This window comes from Barbus barbus, assembly GCF_936440315.1.
Source record: "Barbus barbus genome assembly, chromosome: 30".
Classification (NCBI taxonomy): Eukaryota; Metazoa; Chordata; class Actinopteri; order Cypriniformes; family Cyprinidae; genus Barbus; species Barbus barbus.
In genome coordinates, this window is record NC_136758.1 from 12,274,975 (window position 1) to 12,295,001 (window position 20,027).

The window sequence follows — 20,027 nt, forward strand, 5'->3', positions numbered from 1 at the left end:
TCTTAAAAATGTAGTTTATTGTGTGTTCCACAGAAGAAAGGAAGTCATATCAGTTCAAAGCAAAATGAGAGTGAGTAAATGATGACAGAAACAACAGTTTAACACGAAGCACCAAAAGAGGTGGAAAATAGACATAAACTACATGATTGCCATTTGTGGTGCAAGAAAACTTGACTAAATGTATATGACTATACTTTGGGGAGGAAAATAAAAAAGAATGGACTACATCAGTGTTGTAGTCGAAGCCAGCTCATCTGAATCTGAGTCCAGGCTGTAGGTTGAGTCCGAGTCAAAATTAAGACCAGAAGAGGGTTGACTCAGAGTCTGAATGATTCAGACAGTGTAAATATGCTTTCCATAGGGGTGAATGAAGCCTGGTTTTAAGTCAGTGTCACGCAAGCCGCCACAGTGTATAAATAGTGTATAAATAGTCAACCACCAGCCACATGTAGGCAATTGTTCATGATCAATTCTCGTTGGTTAAATGAAGTCTTATCCTACATTTTTTTCCTCATTGAATATGCTTCGACTAGAAATATGCTGCATTACTGAATTAAAAATTACTTGTAAATGCTTCTAATAGTCATTTCAACAGCATTGTGATGTGGATATCAAAGGGTCTAGTGCAGCTCAAAATAGGTCAAAATCTGTGACGAGAGAAGAGAGTGAGTGACCTGTGCTGTGTCAATAAATGATAAAGTGCTGCCGTTCACCATCACATTCCCCACATCACAAGGGCTCGGTGCAACACTTGCTTCATAATTGCAGCATTTTCTCACCCTTCTCTCATTTCTCCTCATCTCTTGCTCTCTCTGTTCTCTCTCTCCACCCTGCTAACCCTTGATCTATAAATAGGCTGGTGTTCCCTGCAGGAGGCAGGAGAAGTGAGCTCTCCTCAGAGAGGCGGAAAAAAACTTCTTGTCACAGGCACGCAAATGCAACGCCTGTGTGCGTATGAATGAGGGTGAAGGAGGAGGATTTTTCTGCCAATGCGTATTGTATATAAGTGACCGTGTGTGTGTGTGTGTGTGTGTGTGTGTATGTATGTGTGTGCGCAAGAGAGAGAGAGAGGGGGAAAGACTCAGCAGTTGGAACATTCATCAGAGTCGTTAAGGCATCAGAATGTTAATGTCACCATAGCTCTGCCCTGCATGAGAGAAGAGTTCTCTATTTTTCAGACCTGCTAAAGAGCTTCACCTCTCTAGCAAAGTGTTGTTAAGCACATCAGTTAATTGTCAAACCCATTGTCATTGTTCCTTTCAAACCTCACAACAACTACTGTGATTGTACACTGAGTAACCAACAGTAATACCATAGTTCTTTGATATTAATGATGACTTTGATTCAAACACCATGGTACTGTGATGGTACTCATCAGATGGTAATACTATAATAGTCCACAATGGCATTTATATAGTACTCAAAGGTACTTGAAAGAATTATATAGTATTAACACAATAAGTACTATTTACATAAAACAGTATTATAGTACAATGAATGTACTTCAGAGAATACCATGGTACAGTGATGTAATGAATGGTAATACCACAGTAATCTGTTGTATACCATAGTACTCAGAGGAAAAAACATGGCAATAGTATGATACATGTTCAAAAGAGCATGAAATTATCATGTTACATTTTTAGTTGTTAAAAGAAAATAGTGTTATATTAAGTAATATTAGTGTAAATGAATTATTAAACATCGCCAACTCTCTATCTTCAGTTCTCAAGTTAAAGAAACATCATCCTTCAAGCTCTGTAGAAAGGTACGCACACACACAGACACACACACACACTCTTTCTTTCTACCTCATGTCTGTGACTCACAGCTCTGCAGACGGAAAAGTCTGCCTGCATGGACACTTTGTTGAGGTGAGAGTTTCCCTCTCAGTGTGAGACTGTGAGTGTGTGTGCGCAAGTGTGTGTTGCCTGCGGCTGTGAGTAGGAGTTAGATTTGCGTGAGCTGAGCTGGTGTAAAACCCTGTCTCGTTAACCCCTGCCTACATCCAGAGAAGACCTGTGGACCTCACTCTGTTCCTCAAACACCACAGGTCTATCACCTGGGAGCAGATAAGCCCAGCTTTGAGCCGCAAACCTCGGTGGAACAGCATTCCCTTAAAAAAAAAAAAAAAAAAAAACCCTCCTGCTATAAAAGACTGCATATAGAAACATTCGGTACTAAACCTCACGGAACAAGGACGAGTATGTCTCCAATTGGACGATCAGCTAATCCAGCTGGTTCAATTTACTTTGTCTTGTTTCATCCCCCTTCAGGTTTTTCAAGGTTTATTCTGACACTAAGTAGCAAATAAGGTTGAAACTTCCATTTAAAAACTATTTAGCATCTTAACTTTAAAATGAGATTTTCTGAGGCAAATGAGAGTGTTTCCAAACTGCCCTCTAAGTTGCTGTCGGTAATAGGGCTGGGTAAAAAAAAAAAAATATATTTATCGGTTTAAATCGGTTTTAATTTTTACGAAAGAATATCAATTCTTAAATTCCAAGAATTGATTAGTCTAGCCTGTTTTCAGCCAATATTGTAGCACAGCTCCCATCCAATAAAGTGCGATAAGATTTGTGATTTAAATTCTGTCAATTTTATCACAGTATTCCAAGAATAAATACTGTTTTGGTGCTGTTTAATGTGAAGTGACAGATCGCTGGAGCGCCACAGTTCAAGAGAAGCAGCAGCGGGATATGTACTGATCATGTCCTCCGCTTTAAAGGGTTAGTTCACCCAAAAATTTAAATTCTGCCATTAATTACGCACCCTCATATCGTTCCAAACCCATAAGACCTTCATTCATCTTCGACTACAACTGAAATGATCCCAGGCCTAGAAACATAGCAAGGCCAACGGTAAAATAGTCCATGTGAAATCAGGGGTTCATTCATACGCATGTGGTAAACGATGCATGGTTTACATGAAGCTGAAGCAAGCATCCTGATACTATTTCCACAATGGCGGCACACTGCTGCAGACGGGATGAGGAGGAGAAGAATTGTTGAATAAAGCCGTTATTTTAGTTTTCTTTGCACACGAAAAGTATTCTCGTAGCTTCGTAAAAATAACTTAATTTGTGTTTCGCAGATGAACGAAGGTCTTGCGGGTTTGGAACGATATGAGGGTGAGTAATTAATGTCAGAATTTTTGTTTTTGGGTGAACTATCCTTTTAATAATAATACCAGTTTCAGCACAAAATAAACATGAATAAACATCCGAAGGCAAGTTAAAAGAAAGAGTACAATTTACCGAAACCCGTATCCTGTCTCGTGTAATCACTCAATCAGTGTTTCAACCACACAAAGATGTCAATATAACAGCTTGTAAACAATGTCGCTTAACGTCAGATTTACTTACTTAATTGAGTGTAATTTAAGTGGTTGTATACAAATCAGTTCATTTTAACCTTCACTACTCTAATAAATTATTACCACAACTAACTCTCATGTATATTTTTCAGCATTAGTTGAGAGATTTTTTCTTGTTCCCTTGAGAAAATTTGGCATGTACTGTACCTGATATATATCCAAAATAATCTATATTGCATTGAATCGAATTGGTAATCGAATCGAATAGCAAGCTTGTGAATGAGAATAGAATTGATTTGTGAAATTTGTGTCAAAACCCAGCCCTAGTCGGTATTTTCCAGGGCATTGCTACACAGTAGCTAAGTTCTTCTGGGTTCAAATGCCCATTAACACCAAGAAAGATAGATATAGTAATAATGGTAGCACTTTATTTTACAGTCCGGTTCCACATGTACATACTATGTACTTGTTATAGTGATTACAATAACTGGATAATAGCTAGATACTAAACCTAAACCTAACCCATGTAGTTACCTTATATTATCCAGTAGTTTCTTAGGTAAGTACAGTGCATATACTGTAAAAAGTGCCATAATAATGAAAATAAACTATTGTCAGCACCAGATGACAATGTTCTGTTTATTGTAAGTGCATGCTGCAATTACATCATCTGTTGCTTGAAATGTTCACGTTCTTTAAAGTCGTGTGGATTGTAATTGGCTGTCAATGTTTTTATCGTTCATCAGCTGGAAGAAAATCGTTCTGAAACTATGTTGTTGTTAATGTTACAGTTGTGGTGTAGACTTAAAATGACTACTAAAACTTTATCATTTGGAAAATTCTTTTCAATGTGAACGATCCCTTAAAGTCGCAATGAAACAGAAGTAGCGACATCTTTTCTTACATATTAGCTGGGGTTTCATGCAAAGCTGAGAATTTAACTTATGTGCAAAATCGGAATATCGCATAAATTGCATATTTGCAAATAAGCACAGTTTCCATCCAACGAGTCAAAGAGAACAAAATCGTCACTTCCTGATGAACTGGCAGTAAATATCACTAAGAAATGTAGAAGAAGCCACTGAATGCAATAATTTCCATTTATAATAAATTTACTTTCACCTCAGAGCGAGCAGACTAAACAAAATAAATGTGTTGTTCATTGCTTCTGGAGGTGGATGCTTGCATAGACAGTCCAGTTAGGTAATTATAGAGAAATACTTTGATGACAGACTTTGCTCATGCATTTAAGAATGACCATAACATTTCAGATGCTGTGCAACAAGATCGGTCCACTGGTTAATCAGGTTATGTCGTCCCCATCACACCAAGTCACATAACTTTTTGATGTATACGAAGGAATTTATTTGGCAAATGCATTTCCATCTCCCATTATTCTCATGAACCCTTTTTCGCACAAGTCAAAAACCACCTCAAGCAAGCGTAAAAAGTCTCTTGTGAATAAAAGAATTTTTCCCCCAAAATTTGGCTTTTCCATCACTCGTTTCTGATGCAACACTTCAAACTGTGCATAAAAACAGGGTGATGGAAACACATTCATTTTTGGCTATATTCAACGTACTTTGGCGTCTTTATTTCTTTATTTGCGACTATGCTAATTTGCGCTGCACTTGGTAGCCTATATTGTGGTGGTCGATATGTAAATGAGATGTTGCATCTGTGTTCTTTAATTTTCACATTGTTAGTAAATCACCCGCAGAAATTTCCCCTCCCATCAACACCGTTTTGAAATTGCGCTCTTGCGCTAATTTTCCCTGTTTAGTGAAACTGGCCCATAATAACTGGAAAAGTCTGCTATATGTCACCAAACAGAAGTCTTTTGATTAAACATTAAAAAATGGAAAAATGAAGCATGCACATATAATTGTTCCCATGTATATTTAGGTATATAGAAAATCAATAACATGCATTTAGGAAATAGTTTGGGTGACATTTCATTTCATGTCGTTTAAAATCTAAAAATAACAAAAGCCTACCACCATGTCTCTATGATATTCTAGTTGTGTTTCGGTAGCTGTGGTGCTAAAATTGCCAAGGTCATGGGTTCATTTCCCAAGAAATACCATGAATGTAAATCGATTTATGTAAAATTGTCTGCTTTTATCCATAAGTGTACAAATCGTCCTTGGAGGCTCAACTCTCCAAACCAGGTGCATAATTTGAAATCATTCACATTCTTAGCATAAATGATGCAGGACAAGCTATGTTCCAAAGTTCAATACATAAGGTCAGTGTGTGTTTTTTTTTTTCCCAAATATAAGTAATAGTAGCCTTCTCAAGCACTACTATCAAAATGATTTAGACGCCTTTGCTGTGTTCAGATGTGTATCCAATCAGAGTCATGCATGCGAAACATCCTGCTGACCAATCAGAGAAGCCCGCTGGACCAACTCCCCAAGAGCAATGTTATTTATTACTCACTCCTTGCTTTAGATCTAATCAATGAACATCTCTACTGCCCCCTGCCTCCACCTTCATGACTATGCAAGACTGCTCTGGAAACATGAGAGATATGGAAAGAAAATGGAAAAAAAACTGAAAGGAAAAGTTTTTAAAGAAGAGAGGGAGCTGATCTGTGCAGGTTTCAGGTGAACTCCATTAGATCAGTGACAGGAACACACTCATCCCCAGGCACGTAGTAAACAGTTCTGACACGTGTGTGTGTGTGTGTGTGTGTGTGTGTGTGTGTGTGTGTGTGAGATAGGGGATGATGTTAAGGAGAGAAGAGAGAAAGTCACAATGGAACTTAAATCTGTGAGCTGCATTTCAAAGCACCCTTATACAAAATGTATCGTATAGAGTCTACAAAAGCTCAGTTTCTAGATAAGCGTTTCACAAAGGCAAAGGAGGGAACAGAGAAAAGAAAAATAATTTATTTAGGGGGGAGGGTGCCGAAGGGAATGTGAAAGAATAGTGGACGCGTTCTAGAGAGGAATGAGGGGTGTCTAATTAAATCATTGAGAAAATACCAACATCATCTTTCCTATAAACACACACACACACAGCCATACACATTTATACATTGGTGATAGGAAGTACTGGGTAGCACTTCATTTAGCAGTCATGACTTCCAAACATTTCCTGCAGGCTACTCCATCACTCCAGCACATCAACTTGAAGGTATTCTGGCCCACTTCTCTGCACAGGACTGCTTCAATTCACTGGGATTTTGGTTGTTTTGAATGATCGCTGGCTCCAAGTCACTGCTGCAACATCTCGATTCAGTCAGGGCTGTGTCTTTTGCAGAACCTTTAGCCATTCAGACTTGTCATTCCACATATATGAGAACAGAAATGATCCCCAATTGTGAACAGTGCTCATGAATATGAATTACGTGACTTAAAATTCCACAGACATTTAACCGATCTGTAACCGATAAACCACTCACCAATTGCATTTTTCATTGCATCCAACTGGCAAAGATTTCTGCTCGGTTTTAAAGCTGTTGTTGTTTTATGTGGCCAGCTACATTTTTTACTTCATACTGTAATAAGAATCTCTGAATAACATATAAAGAGTTAATTTGCAAAAACCGATAACTCCATTTTTATTTTTTAGAAATCACGTTTTTTTTAAATTGCGCATTCCAAGTAATATCAATCAAACTGCAGTTGGGTTGTTTTGATTAAGTAATAATAACTTAAACAAATACAGGCAATTTACAAAATTAAAGTTAATTGAAAGTATGTTTTTTTTACACATTAAAAGTTTGTTTTATAGCAAAAGCAGATAACTGCAACAGTCGGTTTTTGGCAAAACCTGATAACTCCATATTTCATGAGTTAAGAGTTTTAAAAAAACACTCGTTTAATCTTTGTAATCTCCTCAGATAACAATGTAGATGCCTGACAAAGGTTGTTGTTGTTGTTGTGATCATAGGCTGTATGGATGTGATTACATGCAATACACGGAGCTTTTCCCTCACCATCGTAACGCGCTGCTTTTGCAAGGCTCTGTGGAAACGTTTCAGCTTTTATTTTTATTTTTCGCCCTGAAGAAGACATCACAGGTTCATCAAGTTCAACAAAATTATCCATCCTCGATCACTTTTAGTCAGCTTTGATAAAACTCCTCTCAGCAAGCACGCCTTTTCCAAGTGAAAGTAGCCTTGTCACCTGACCTGAATACAGCGTGCTGATTCGCTAAAATGGACTTATCCGCTTCTGCTCAAAACAAACAAGGGTACTTGTCGGCTTTTGCAGTAAAATGTGAACTCGTGATGCCTTGAGAGTGGACAATAACGTCTTTTTTGACAAAACGTGTTCAGGGTTCAGATCGGGCTATATGTGGAGAATAATGCATGGCAATCATTTTTTTTTTAAAGTGGCGTTTATCGGTTTTTGCTAATTTTATCGGTCTTTGCAAAAAAGAAACAAAAAAAACATTGCAATTGTTTAGTAAAACGCCTTTATTATTTGAGCTTATTTGAACTACAACTATTTTAGTTAACTGAAAAAAAAAATTAATAGAATAAAACTTGAAAGACCAAACATTAGAAATTAAGTACTAAATTTCCTAAAGTTAATATAAATATTTAATAGCTAACAAAAATGACAACGCCACATAAAATTACTACAACAAAGTAAAATGAAAATAAACAAACTACAAAAAATCTAATTCAAAATATTAATAAGTACTACAATAGTATAAAAATAATACGAAAACAACACTGGTTGTGAATTTGCACATTAAATATTGAATCTTTGTGGCTAGTTAGCGAATGTTACTAGCTTTATATGTCATGAAAGATTGAATAATCAACATGTAAATAAAAATGTATAAAGCTGATGATAAATTACTGTGATTTAAAAGAAAGTAGTAAAATTTGTGGGTGATACGCATGCGCTGATTTGTGACTGCGTGTTTTGAGTTTGAGCTCCATCAAGTTGATTCTTTATCGTCTATTTTCTATCTTAAATTTTTTTTATACACTATCATTTTCGTTTCTATACGTGTGAATATATCCCCTATAGCATTCTAAAACAAAACCAATCAGAGCGCCTTGTTATCACTAGTTTTATTTTGATTTCTCGAGTCTGCTATTAGCTTATAGCCCGTTAGCATTGGCAGCGTTGCTGCCGCTAATCTCGCTTACATTGCTAATACTCTATTCACACACATTACCATTGTTTCACTGTTACTTGCTTAAATGGCGGGTTTGTGTCTACCTTTGAGTGCAGGTGAGGACACATTCGAGCTGCATTCGGTGCAGCTGGAGCTGGAGCTAGAGGCCGAGGAGAAGCAGGCCCAGCTGAGAGAGCGGAGAGCTGCGCTGGAAACATCCCGGGCTGATGCTCACAAGTCCGGCGTAAGTATACAGCACGCTGCTAACCCCACCACCTCTACTCCGTGTGTTTCTCTGCACAGACCCTGTGCACCCAGGACGCGATCTTCCCAGCTGTCCTTCACTCCGGCGCCGGGACTCCACGGACCCTGGGTGCACCAGCAGCGGAAGACGCGAGCCAGGCCCTGGGCGACGACCTCTCCCCCTCTGCTGCCTCCGGTCTTCAAGATCTCCACCCGGAACCGCTTCGCTCCCCGCACGATGCTGTGATCGTCGGAGACTCCATCATCCGGCACGTCCGTGCTACGTTAGCTGAAGGTGAAGTGCACACTCACTGCTCCACTGCTCATGTTCTCGATGTTTCTGCGCAGATATCCTGAAGGGCGCTGAGAGCATCGGTGCTGTCGTGCTGCACGCGGGGGTTAACGACACCAAGCTGCAGCAGACGGAAACACTGAAGAGGGACTTCAGGAGCCTGATCGAGACGGTATTCAGCACATCACCCGCAACGTCGATCATCGTGTCGGGACCGCTTCCCACGTATCGACGAGGACACGAAAGGTTCAGTAGACTTTTTGCTTTAAACGAATGGTTATTGTCATGGTGTAAAGAACAGAAACTGCTCTTTGTTAATAATTGGAATCTTTTCTGGGAGCGTCCTAGGCTTTTCCGTGCTGATGGCCTGCACCCCAGCAGAGTCGGAGCGGAACTCCTGTCGGACAACATCTTCAGGTCGCTACGCTCCATCTGACTAGTAAGCCAATTCTCAAATAACTGCTATGATGACTTTTGTTCTACCCACTTAAAAGATAGAAGTACTTGCGTTGTCCAATCTATACAGAGTGTTTCTGTTCTAAGGTCGCAAAACTCTGGACTTTTGGTAGTACCTAGGATAGCAAAGTCCACTAAAGGAGGTAGAGCTTTTTCACATTTGGCTCCCAAACTCTGGAATAGCCTTCCTGATAACGTTTGGGGTTCAAACACACTCTATCTGTTTAAATCTAGATTAAATATACATCTCTTTAGCCAAGCATTCACATAATGCATCTTATAATCTTGTACTGCAGTTATATCTGATCAAATGTACATGATTATTATTCTTTAGCTTGGGTTGAACAGATCATTTTTGCTTAGATGGAACAGCAGCTACACTAATTATGTCTCTATTTGTTTCTCTGTTTCTAGGAATTACAGAAGCTTCAGTCTGGATCCAACCCTTAAATGATCTGAGATGACCGAACACCTGAGAAAAGATAATGCCAACCCCTCAGAGGACCTCAGAGGATGCCAAAGCTCAGACAACATACAGAATTACCAAATTTTGCCATAAGTTAAATATATTAAGGTTCTGCAATACATAAATATATTGTGGAAACTTAATTTCCTGTAGAGCTGCTTTTCAACGATTTGTATCGTAAAAAGCGCTATACAAATGAACTTGAACTTGAACTAGTAAAACACATGCCCTGAACACATGTGCTGTAAGTGCATATTGCAAACATAGTTTAATCTCACTACTAAAAAGACAACTTAAATAGCATAAAAATAGATAGAAGATTTAACAAAATAAGCCACACATTTCTACTTTCCCCATAAAAAGTAAATAAATTTAAATCACTAAAGCCTTTTTTGTAAAAAAAAAAAAAAAGTTCTGTAAACACTAGGCACTTCAAATTGAAGATCATCTGATCTCACTGGGCTTCTGCATCAACAGAATCCACTCTAAACATCTCATCATGATATTCTGTGAAGTCAATCTAAAGAACGCACCCTGATCTAAGTCGGAGTGAAAAAAATGACTTAAAAACCATGAGTTGAAAGTTGTCCTCGTCTTCTCTCTCTTTCCAGAGCAGATTAATAAAACATCATACACAGCAGCTCCACTGCTAACTTACTTAGTCAGCAAAATATATCTCATCTCTCAATACTGAACACACATACACATGCAAAACAACGACAAGACCACACAATAACAAAGCAAGCGCACACACAAAGAAACACTGAGATGTAAGTACTTTCAGTCTGTCTTTTGAAATGTTGAAAGTTCACACAGGAGATCAATGTCAAATAAATATTCACAGTATAGGAAAGACCACACTCACATTTAATAAATGATATGAATTATGACATGGGTGATTCCACAAAACAGGGGCTATTATCCCTCATATATATATATATATATATATATATATATATATATATATATATATATATATATATATATATATATATATATATATATATATATATCACATATAAGTGTAACTTATAACAATAAATAGCTGATGCCAACTTCCACAATTATTTCTTCATCATGAGAATGCCTTTTCTAACTTTTCAATGCTAATTAACACATTTTGATGAAAATACATAAAATGTTGCATTTAATCTATCTAGATAAAACGTGTTATTTAAAAAGTTACACCAGGCTATGCATCAACTCTGTTATCATCATATTTTTAACTTTTACAAGTAACAAATCCATAAATAAAAAAAATTAAAAACGACGACATTTTAAAAAGTAAATAAATAAACTTCTCTTTTTTTTTTCCTCATTTTGTCTTACATCTTACGATTGTCAGTAGGGGATGATGCAAATCCTGTTACCATAATTATCTATATTTGAAAAGTATATATATAATACATAATGTAACGTATATCCTTAAAATATAAGCAGCACCTTGCAGTTTCAAAAATATGAGAACATGAACATGAAAAATCTCCACGACTTTTCCAGTTGTTCATGATTTCTGGATGAAGATTTCTAAAACATTCAGAAGGATCAACAGCTGATAATATAGTTTAGAGACAAGACGTCTTTTTACTAGAAGAAAAAAGTATAGCCTATTCGTTAAGAGAAATGTTATTTTTATTTTCCCAGACCTGGAAATCACAACTATACAATTACATAAAAAAAACAAGAGGAATAAGTCTCAAACGCGAGTCTTTCCATTTTAATTACGATTAAATAATTCCACATTTTTCCCCTCAATGGTCTTTCTTTTCTTTTTTTTACATCTGTGAGATTGGGTTGTCCGCCATTATTAATATTTTATTACCACGCTGATAAATATTGAGAAGAGATTTGTTCAGGAAGCCGCTGCAGACACAACGGAGAGGAATCTCAGCACTCATCTCTTCGCATCCCTCCATCCAAGCCACTCCAGTCATCTTGAGCTCTTTCACTCTTCTACATTTTTTACCACGTCTAAAAATCAAAAGACAGAGATAATACAAATTATAGGCTACATAAAGAGAAAAAAACAGCAAAGAGACACAGAGAAAGACAGAATGACAAACAGAGATGGAGAAAGACAGATGGTCAGTCAGGAAGAACAATGGGGAATGATGAAGGGATCTGAAAACAGAAGAAGAGAATGGGGGAGGTGTAGAAGAGCGAATGAGGATGAGCTGGACTGGGGAAGAGTAGATAAATGATGAATAGAAAGTAACATACATCCTGAAAGAGAAAGAACACACAGGAAGGAATAGGAGATTTAGATTTAAAGAGGAATGACGCAAACCCTAACAGCCAAAACACACATACACACACACACACACACAGAGAGAGAGAGCTATTCCCCTTGTGAACGCTGGTAATTATCTTAAAGCCCACTGCTGATGACCCCTGTGCTTTCATTAGCACTTTTGCCTCATTTCTGCACATACAAGCACACACACATACACAGAAACTAACCTGTTTACTCTCCTACAAGACATTCATTAAGAGCAGAGCTGTCAATTGTAACACGTGTGAAAACAAGATTTTGGGATTCCTCTTAAAGGGATAGTATGGGTTTATTTGAGTTAAGGAGCATTGAAAGCATCGGTTATCAATTTTGACAGAAAAATCACAGAAAAAGTATAAAACGCACAGGATTATGGACCTGCAATAGAAGTCTATGGGATGAATACACCAACAGACCTACTGTATAAAACTCTATTGAAAAAGTATATATTTCAGTTGACCAAAGTGACTGCGTTTTGCTCAAATACTACTGAAAATCAACTTCAAATACATAAAGATTGATTAAAATTTTTAAATTTGACCCCACAAAAAGGTTTTGTGGTCAAGGTCTGTCAGCTTTAAAACTAACTGTACTCATAAAAGAAAAAAAAAATACTTTCAGCAGATATGCACATTTGAAAACAGCTTTTCTCTTCTGGAACAAAGACTAGGGATATTTCATCCAAACATGAATATTCTGTTGTCATGTCATCACCCTCACATCTGTTCAAACCTATATGCTTTCCTATCTTCTTCTACAGGAAAGAAATGAACATACTGCAAAGAAAAACTGTATTGGTGAACATAAAACCCCATTATATGGAGAAATCAACCCGTCTTTTCTCAAAAAAAAATTTTTTGTGTATCACAGAAGAAAGGCAGTCATACAGGTTTGGAACAACATGAGGGTGACAATATTTTCATTTTTGGGTGAACCATTGCTTGATGAATCCAAACCGGGGCATGCCCATGTTTTTTTTCCAGTCTCAGTCTCTAGAATGAAAACGTCCCTCCTCCTAATATCATCTTACTTTGACTAGCAATAGCAGACAGCAAATCATGGTGTTAGACTGTGACAAACTAAAATCTACTTTAATATCTCCCAACACATTTTCCTTTTTAAATAGGTAAGCATAACAGAAAATAAAACTGGGCCTTTGAACAGAGAAAAGTGTTGGAGTCGTGGCCTAGCCAGACATGTTGATGTGCTAACTCAGGATATCGCATGACTTTCTATGCCCTCATGACTACCTCTAAAAATAAAAGTGGTATAAGCCCAAAAATATAAAGACGCCAGCCTCGTCTTACCCTCAAGAGTGATGTGATCCTACTCCCTATTAAGATGTTTTCTGGATTAAAGGCATTGTGGACTAAAAAAAAAAAAAAAAAGAACAATCCAGTCATCATTTTCTGACCCTCGTGTCATTCTAAAGTCATAAGACTTTCGTTCAACTTCAAAACACAAATGAAGATATTTTTAATGAAACCTAAAAGAGATTTATTTTGCTCCATTACAGAGTCCACGGAATAAAAACTGACAATTTAAAAAGTTCAGGAAGACATTATAAATATGATTATGAGTGGTTTGATGTGCTCTATGTCAAGCATGTATACGTGTTAAATGTTAAAATGCAAATAAAAGCCTAAATTAAATCTGTTCATCATATAAAGTGGTCATGTCTCTTCAGAAGACTTGGATTAAACCCCTTGATTCATAAGGATTACATTTACTTTCATCAATGTTTTAATGTAATGTAATGGAGTTTAAATGGAGGGACACATCTCTCAGGTTTTATTCAAATATCTTAAAGGAATAGTTCACCCAAAAATAAAAATTCTATCATTAATTACTCACCCTCATGTTGTTCCAATCCTGTAAAACCTTCATTCATCTTCAGAACACAAATTACGGTATTTCTGATGGAATCCGAGAGCTTTCTGACCCTGCATAGACAATGCAACTACCACCTTCAAGGACATTGTTAAAATAGTCCATGTGACATGTTCAACCGAAATGTTACGAAGCTATATGGGTGTTCATGAGAGCCACAACGCATGCAAGGCAGCATCACACAGCATCTCCCTTTAATTTATTTCAAACTTTTACAAGTTTGAAATAATAAGACTGAATAAATGATGAAAAAACTATCCCTTAAAACATTCACAAACACAGCTCAGTCTCAAATGTGCCAATATGCACATAAAGACAAGAGAACTTCCTGTAGACCTCAAGTTGCAGACCAATTTGTGAAAATGGTTTCTGGGGACTGTAACAGCAGCACTGTCCTTCACTAGACAGACTCTGTGGATGAAGGCTCAGTTGAGCTTCAATGTGTGAGAGCTGTAATCCCACAATCCAGCTCTGCATCCGAATCGGAAGCTTAATCTGCTGCGGAACGACTCCCTGGGTCTCAAACACCACGCTGATTTAAAGGTGCTCTGTTCATTCCCTTTGTGTCTCTGTGTGTTCGGTGAATCACCGAAAATGATGAGAGACACAGAGATAGAGAATGAATTAAGAAGTTTGAGTTGACAGAAGCTGTGTTTTCCAGACAGATGTCTGCGGACTCACCTCCACTCCTGCAGGAGTCACTCATTTCTGTGAGTCACTCTCACCAAACGCATCTGTATGGCCACAGCGCTCAGATCATATCACATATCTCATTACGCCAACATCTTATATTACCCAGTTGTGATGTTTCTCTCTTTTTTTCAAAGTAGGTCCACACCAGCCAACACAAATGCACAAACTGACACTTTAGCCCAGTTAGAATTATTCCATTATTAGAAAAATAATTAAATCAATACAATATTACAATTATCTTACACTCATCTTTCAATTCGCAATATAGAATCTCCACTCTGAAGCCAAGCATCAGTGCTTTAATTAGCATTATAAAGGGTTATTGTTAATTCAAAACAAATAGCACTGCTTTGAAAATTTGTTAAAATAAAAAAAATTTTTCATTGAGATAGGAAGGGTTATTTGAGAGCGGCCAGAAGTTATTTTAATATGGGTTGCGTAAACTCAGGCGCACCGGATTGGATTTATTTCACTTTTAATAGCATTAAAGAGAAACAAAAGCCTGATATGAAACACGCAATTTGCAAGAGATAATGTATGAAAGCCTTATTGCAGTTTAATAAGTATTGATGTCCAATAACACTTTTTGTATTTCTGCATATAAAGAGAGCCGCAACTGTATTGTAATATGACCCAAGTAATATGAAGATTATGACAATATTGTGGGATCCCTGAATATTCACATCCCCGAAATTAATGATATAGGGTGGTGGTACAGGTTCAGTCCCAAGTAAAACCTGAGAAGTTAAGAAAACTCAAAACATTTGAGGAAACGTATTGCCTCAAGACATTTGAGTAAACAAACTCAATTCTTTTAAGTTAGTAGAGCTTAAAATTTTTATGACACGTAGGGCGGGGCTGAGAGCAATGGGAGCCAAGCCAAGCCTCGCTTCTATTGTCCCACCCCACTTATCACAACAATAATTATATACAACTTGCTTCCATAAACAGCACATTCATTCAGATCTTTATAGTTTAATACTAGTTAGCAACAGCACACTGGCACATGCTAATGTACCTATCTAAAAACTCAAGTCAACACTTGCAGGTAAACAGTTAAAAAACATGCAATATATATTCTTGACGTCTTGCTGTCCATCCTTAACCTAACCACAGGCTCTACTCTTCACCACAACAGTAACACTACAAAACCAACATAACAGAAACCTATGTAAATCCTGACATAACACAACATTTAAGTACTAACTTAAGTCTCTCTGTGTTAATCTTGTGCAAAAACACACAAAATAACACTTAATTTCTACATGTATTTTCCTTATTGTCTGATGCAAAGCATGCTGGGAAATAAAAAACCCAATCATTAGTAGTAGTTAACCTTATACAACGACATTGAGTTTATTTCAATTAAGTCCAATGAACTTTCATTATTATTTGAGTGAAATTTAACTCATTTCTTTTCATTAATTTCATTATTCGGTTTTACGTGTGACCTAGAATTTATTCGCACTCAGTGGTTTTTGGATTGTTTTGGAAAGATTTCAAGTCTGTGTGAACTGGGAAGTTGTGACTGACATTATTTCAGTGCTGTGATGTATTTCTGAATGAAACAGAAAGTTAAATACAGGGTGGGGGTTTAATTTTAGCGCACCTCTTTAGGATTTTCAGTTTGCAGCAGACTGACGGTTAGAGGGGATTGTTAAGAACGTTAAGTTCCAAGCCAAAGTAACATCAGAGAAGGAAGACCATTCCAGAGCAGAAATAAATTGATACATTTTCAAGATTGTAAAGACTATTTTTTAATGTGCATATATGTTACTGTGAAGTTACAATGATGATAACAACAACAATAAGTTATTATTACTTGTATTACTATTACTGCAACTATACTATTATTATTACTTGCATGCCAGGGCAGTAAGTTTTTTACAAATTAATACTATTATTCAGCAATGACTTTTATTCAACAGTAAAAACATTTATAATTTATTCATCAAAGAATCTTGAAAACAAAAACTGAACCAGTTTCCACATAAATAGATAAATAAGCAACTCAACTGTTTTCAGCATTGATAATAAGAAATGTTTTCAGCAAATTAGAATGATTTCTGAAGGATCACGTGACAGTGAAGACTGGAGTAATGAAGCTGAAAATTCAGCTTTGCGTCAAAATTGTACAAAAAAAATTGTACAAAACTCTCTTTAGTGGTTGCAGCTGCTTGGGACAAAAAAAATGAAAATTACATGGAGAGAGCTGTTGTTGCATCATACCTGGTTAGTTGTTTGTATGTGACAAATAAAAATCTTGAATCTTGTATAATAGCATTGGTTAAATGACCTCTTAATAACGTCTCTTGTTTGGCACAGAGAAGCTTGCCTGCCAAACACCTAGCCACGTCCTTGTCTTTTTTGCAAGAACAAGCCTTCTTTCTTGGATCAAATGAATTTGCATGTCTATCTGATTGAGAGAGACACTTACCACCCTCCTTTCTCAGGATGGGCACTACCCACCTCCAAATGTTGCACTCACAGAAATCTGAAATAATGCCAAGCATAGAAAACATCAACAAACCACATACGCTCTGAAACACACACTCCAACAGGTTACATAAACGTAAAGAGCAGCATGTCCATTTGATTCCAGGGGGTTCCTTTAGCCGTGGGTGAGGGGGGGGGGGTCTGTGATTAATGTCTGTATTCTATTATCTAAGACGCTGCAGTCACACTGTGTCCAGATAAGGCTTGAGTTAAATTATTCATCCAGACACGGGCCAACAGAACACAGGCGCATTCAGATGGGAAGGCATGTTTAAGAGAAGAGATCATTACTGAGACACTTTGGCAGATTCTCTCTCTCACACAGTCTGTTTCCACCATATGGGCCTCTTGTTCTGTTACTGATACAGTTTCTACCTCAGAGAAGTGTTCCCGGAATATAACCGAGCTGTACAGGAATCAACAATAAGGATTTTTTTTTCTTTTTGCCTGCCCAGTCAATTTGTCACTTACATAAAAAAAGAAAATAATAAAAAATTAATTATATATATATATAATTTATAAAAAGGTAAAGAAATAGAAAGGTAAAGACTTTTTATCTGAAAGTACTTTATACTATAAATAATATAAATTTAATTTTAATTATTTTAAAAAGTTAATATTTAAATAAAAAGTAAATAAAAGTAGTAGTAGTAGTATTAATGATAAATTGTGAATGCAGTTCATGTTGTGTTTAATTCTAACTGTTGAGTACTGAAATCTCTGGCCAGTACTGCTACAAAAATGAAAATTCTGTCAGTTGACGGTAGCCATTGACTTCCATTTGAATGGAAAGAAAAAAAAAAAACTATGAAAGTCAAGGGCCAGAGTCAACTTTTGGTTACCAACAATCTTCAAAATATTTGCTTTTGTCTTTTCAACAGAAGAAACAAACTCGTACAGGTTTGGAACAACATGAGGGTGAGGAAATGATGACAGAATTTTCATTTCGGTGTGAACTAGGCTATTCCTTTTAGAAAGGCTTATCCAGAAAGAGTATCTGTACTAGGGCTGGGCGATATGAGCAAAAATTCATATCTCTGTATTTTGTGGCTGATTTGCGGTATACGGTATATATCTCTGTATTTTCTACGATTTTGTATTTGGATTAAACGAATAAAGTGAATGTAAGCATGTAGGCATATATTATGTGCAAAAAAGGGTTAAAATCACATTACATTTTAACACTGTAACATTGCAATCTAAAAACAAAAATGTTTTTAAAGCAGAAGTTAAATTTACTAAACTAAAAATTTAAATAATAAAAAAGCAGACTAATTGAGTAAAAATACTATTTTGATTACCCCATTATATTTAGTGCTATCATACAAATACACTTAGTTGTAGGTTTAAAATTTTACATGTCACATTTATTGTCCAACTACAAATATTTAAGCAAAATGCATATTTTAGTCAGAGTTATTGCGCTCCTTTTTCATCGTGTTCGGTCTGTTTGGCGCGCATGCACACGGCGGCACTTGTTCTAAAAGTTTAAAAGTTTAGCGAAGAATCGCAAAGCAAAAGGCTCATGCACTTCTGACAGCAAAATATAAATATTTCCATGGCTTTCTAACATTTACAGATGGAGAATATACCTGTGAAATGTAAGTTATGCATTAAGGAAAACAGCAAACACATTAAACAGAGCGAGCAGCATCTCTGTCAGAGCATCTGACGGGGCGAGCTCGAGCCGCTTTAAACTGAAACTATAAACTATAGGCTACTATATCTTACGAGTTTTTTAAAGCTCTTAATATAAATCTTGTCACATGTTTATAACAAACTGTATTAAGCACTTTCTCCGCAGCAGTTGAGTCCATCGCTAGATATTTTTTCAGATGCGCTCGTTTCAACTACTGTAAATCGATATAAACGGCATTGCCTCATACCGTATCGCTTATAAAAAAACATATCGATATGTCGTACAAAATAATCCAGCCCTAATCTGTACATCTTGACTCTGGATAAAGATGGACTTTTTAACTGGAACCAATTTCTTGTTTGCTGAGACCAATACTCAGTCCAGGTCCATAAAAGGATAGTTCTTCAAAAAAAATGAAACGTACCCCATGATTTACCCACCCTTAAGCCATTCTATTGCAGATATGATTTTCTTCTTTCAGACGGAGTTATTTTAAAAAATGTTCTGGCTTTTTATAATGGCAGCGAATGGCGTTCGAGATTTTGAAGCAAAAGAAAGTGTGTCCATCCATTATAAAAAGTACTCCACACGGCTCCAAGGGGTTAAAGGGGACATAACACACAGTTTCACTCAATCTCATATTAATCTTGAGTAACTATGGAGTAGTATTGCATCCTTCATATCTCCAAAAAGTCTTAAGTTTTATCATATTTATAAAGGAAAGCCTTACGATTCTCTCTGAAAACAGCCGAGATCCTGGAGGCATTCTGAAAGAAAAAAGTCGTATACACCTAGGATGGCTTGAGGTTTAGTAAACCATGTGGTAATTTTCATTTTTGGGTGAACTATCCCTTTAACAAGCTGATAAACAGATAGCTTGTTTCAGTCTAACAAATAATATGGGCATGTATGACTGTGATATAAGATATGTAAATAGAAACGCATAATAAACCGCTTAGAGAGCTGGAGCTAAAAATTTTGATGTGCTTTTTTATGGCGATTAAACGGAAAACAATACAAGCTGTATCAGGCCTTGCTCCACAAGGCTGGTGCGGAGATAATACATCCCTGAATCCAAACACATATGACATGAACATGTTCACATCAGCAGCAGTGACATGCTCAATAATCATGAAAAAAAATTATAAGAATAAACATATATCACCCAGCATTACTGAGG

The 20,027-nt window shown here is 36.7% G+C and overlaps 1 protein-coding gene across 2 annotated transcripts in view; it reads right to left on the reverse strand.

Annotated features, from left to right (window-relative positions):
• The window catches only part of LOC306850227 (gephyrin), an 86,133-nt gene that overhangs the window by 55,581 nt on the left and 10,525 nt on the right, over positions 1-20,027 (reverse strand). The window lies entirely within an intron of this gene.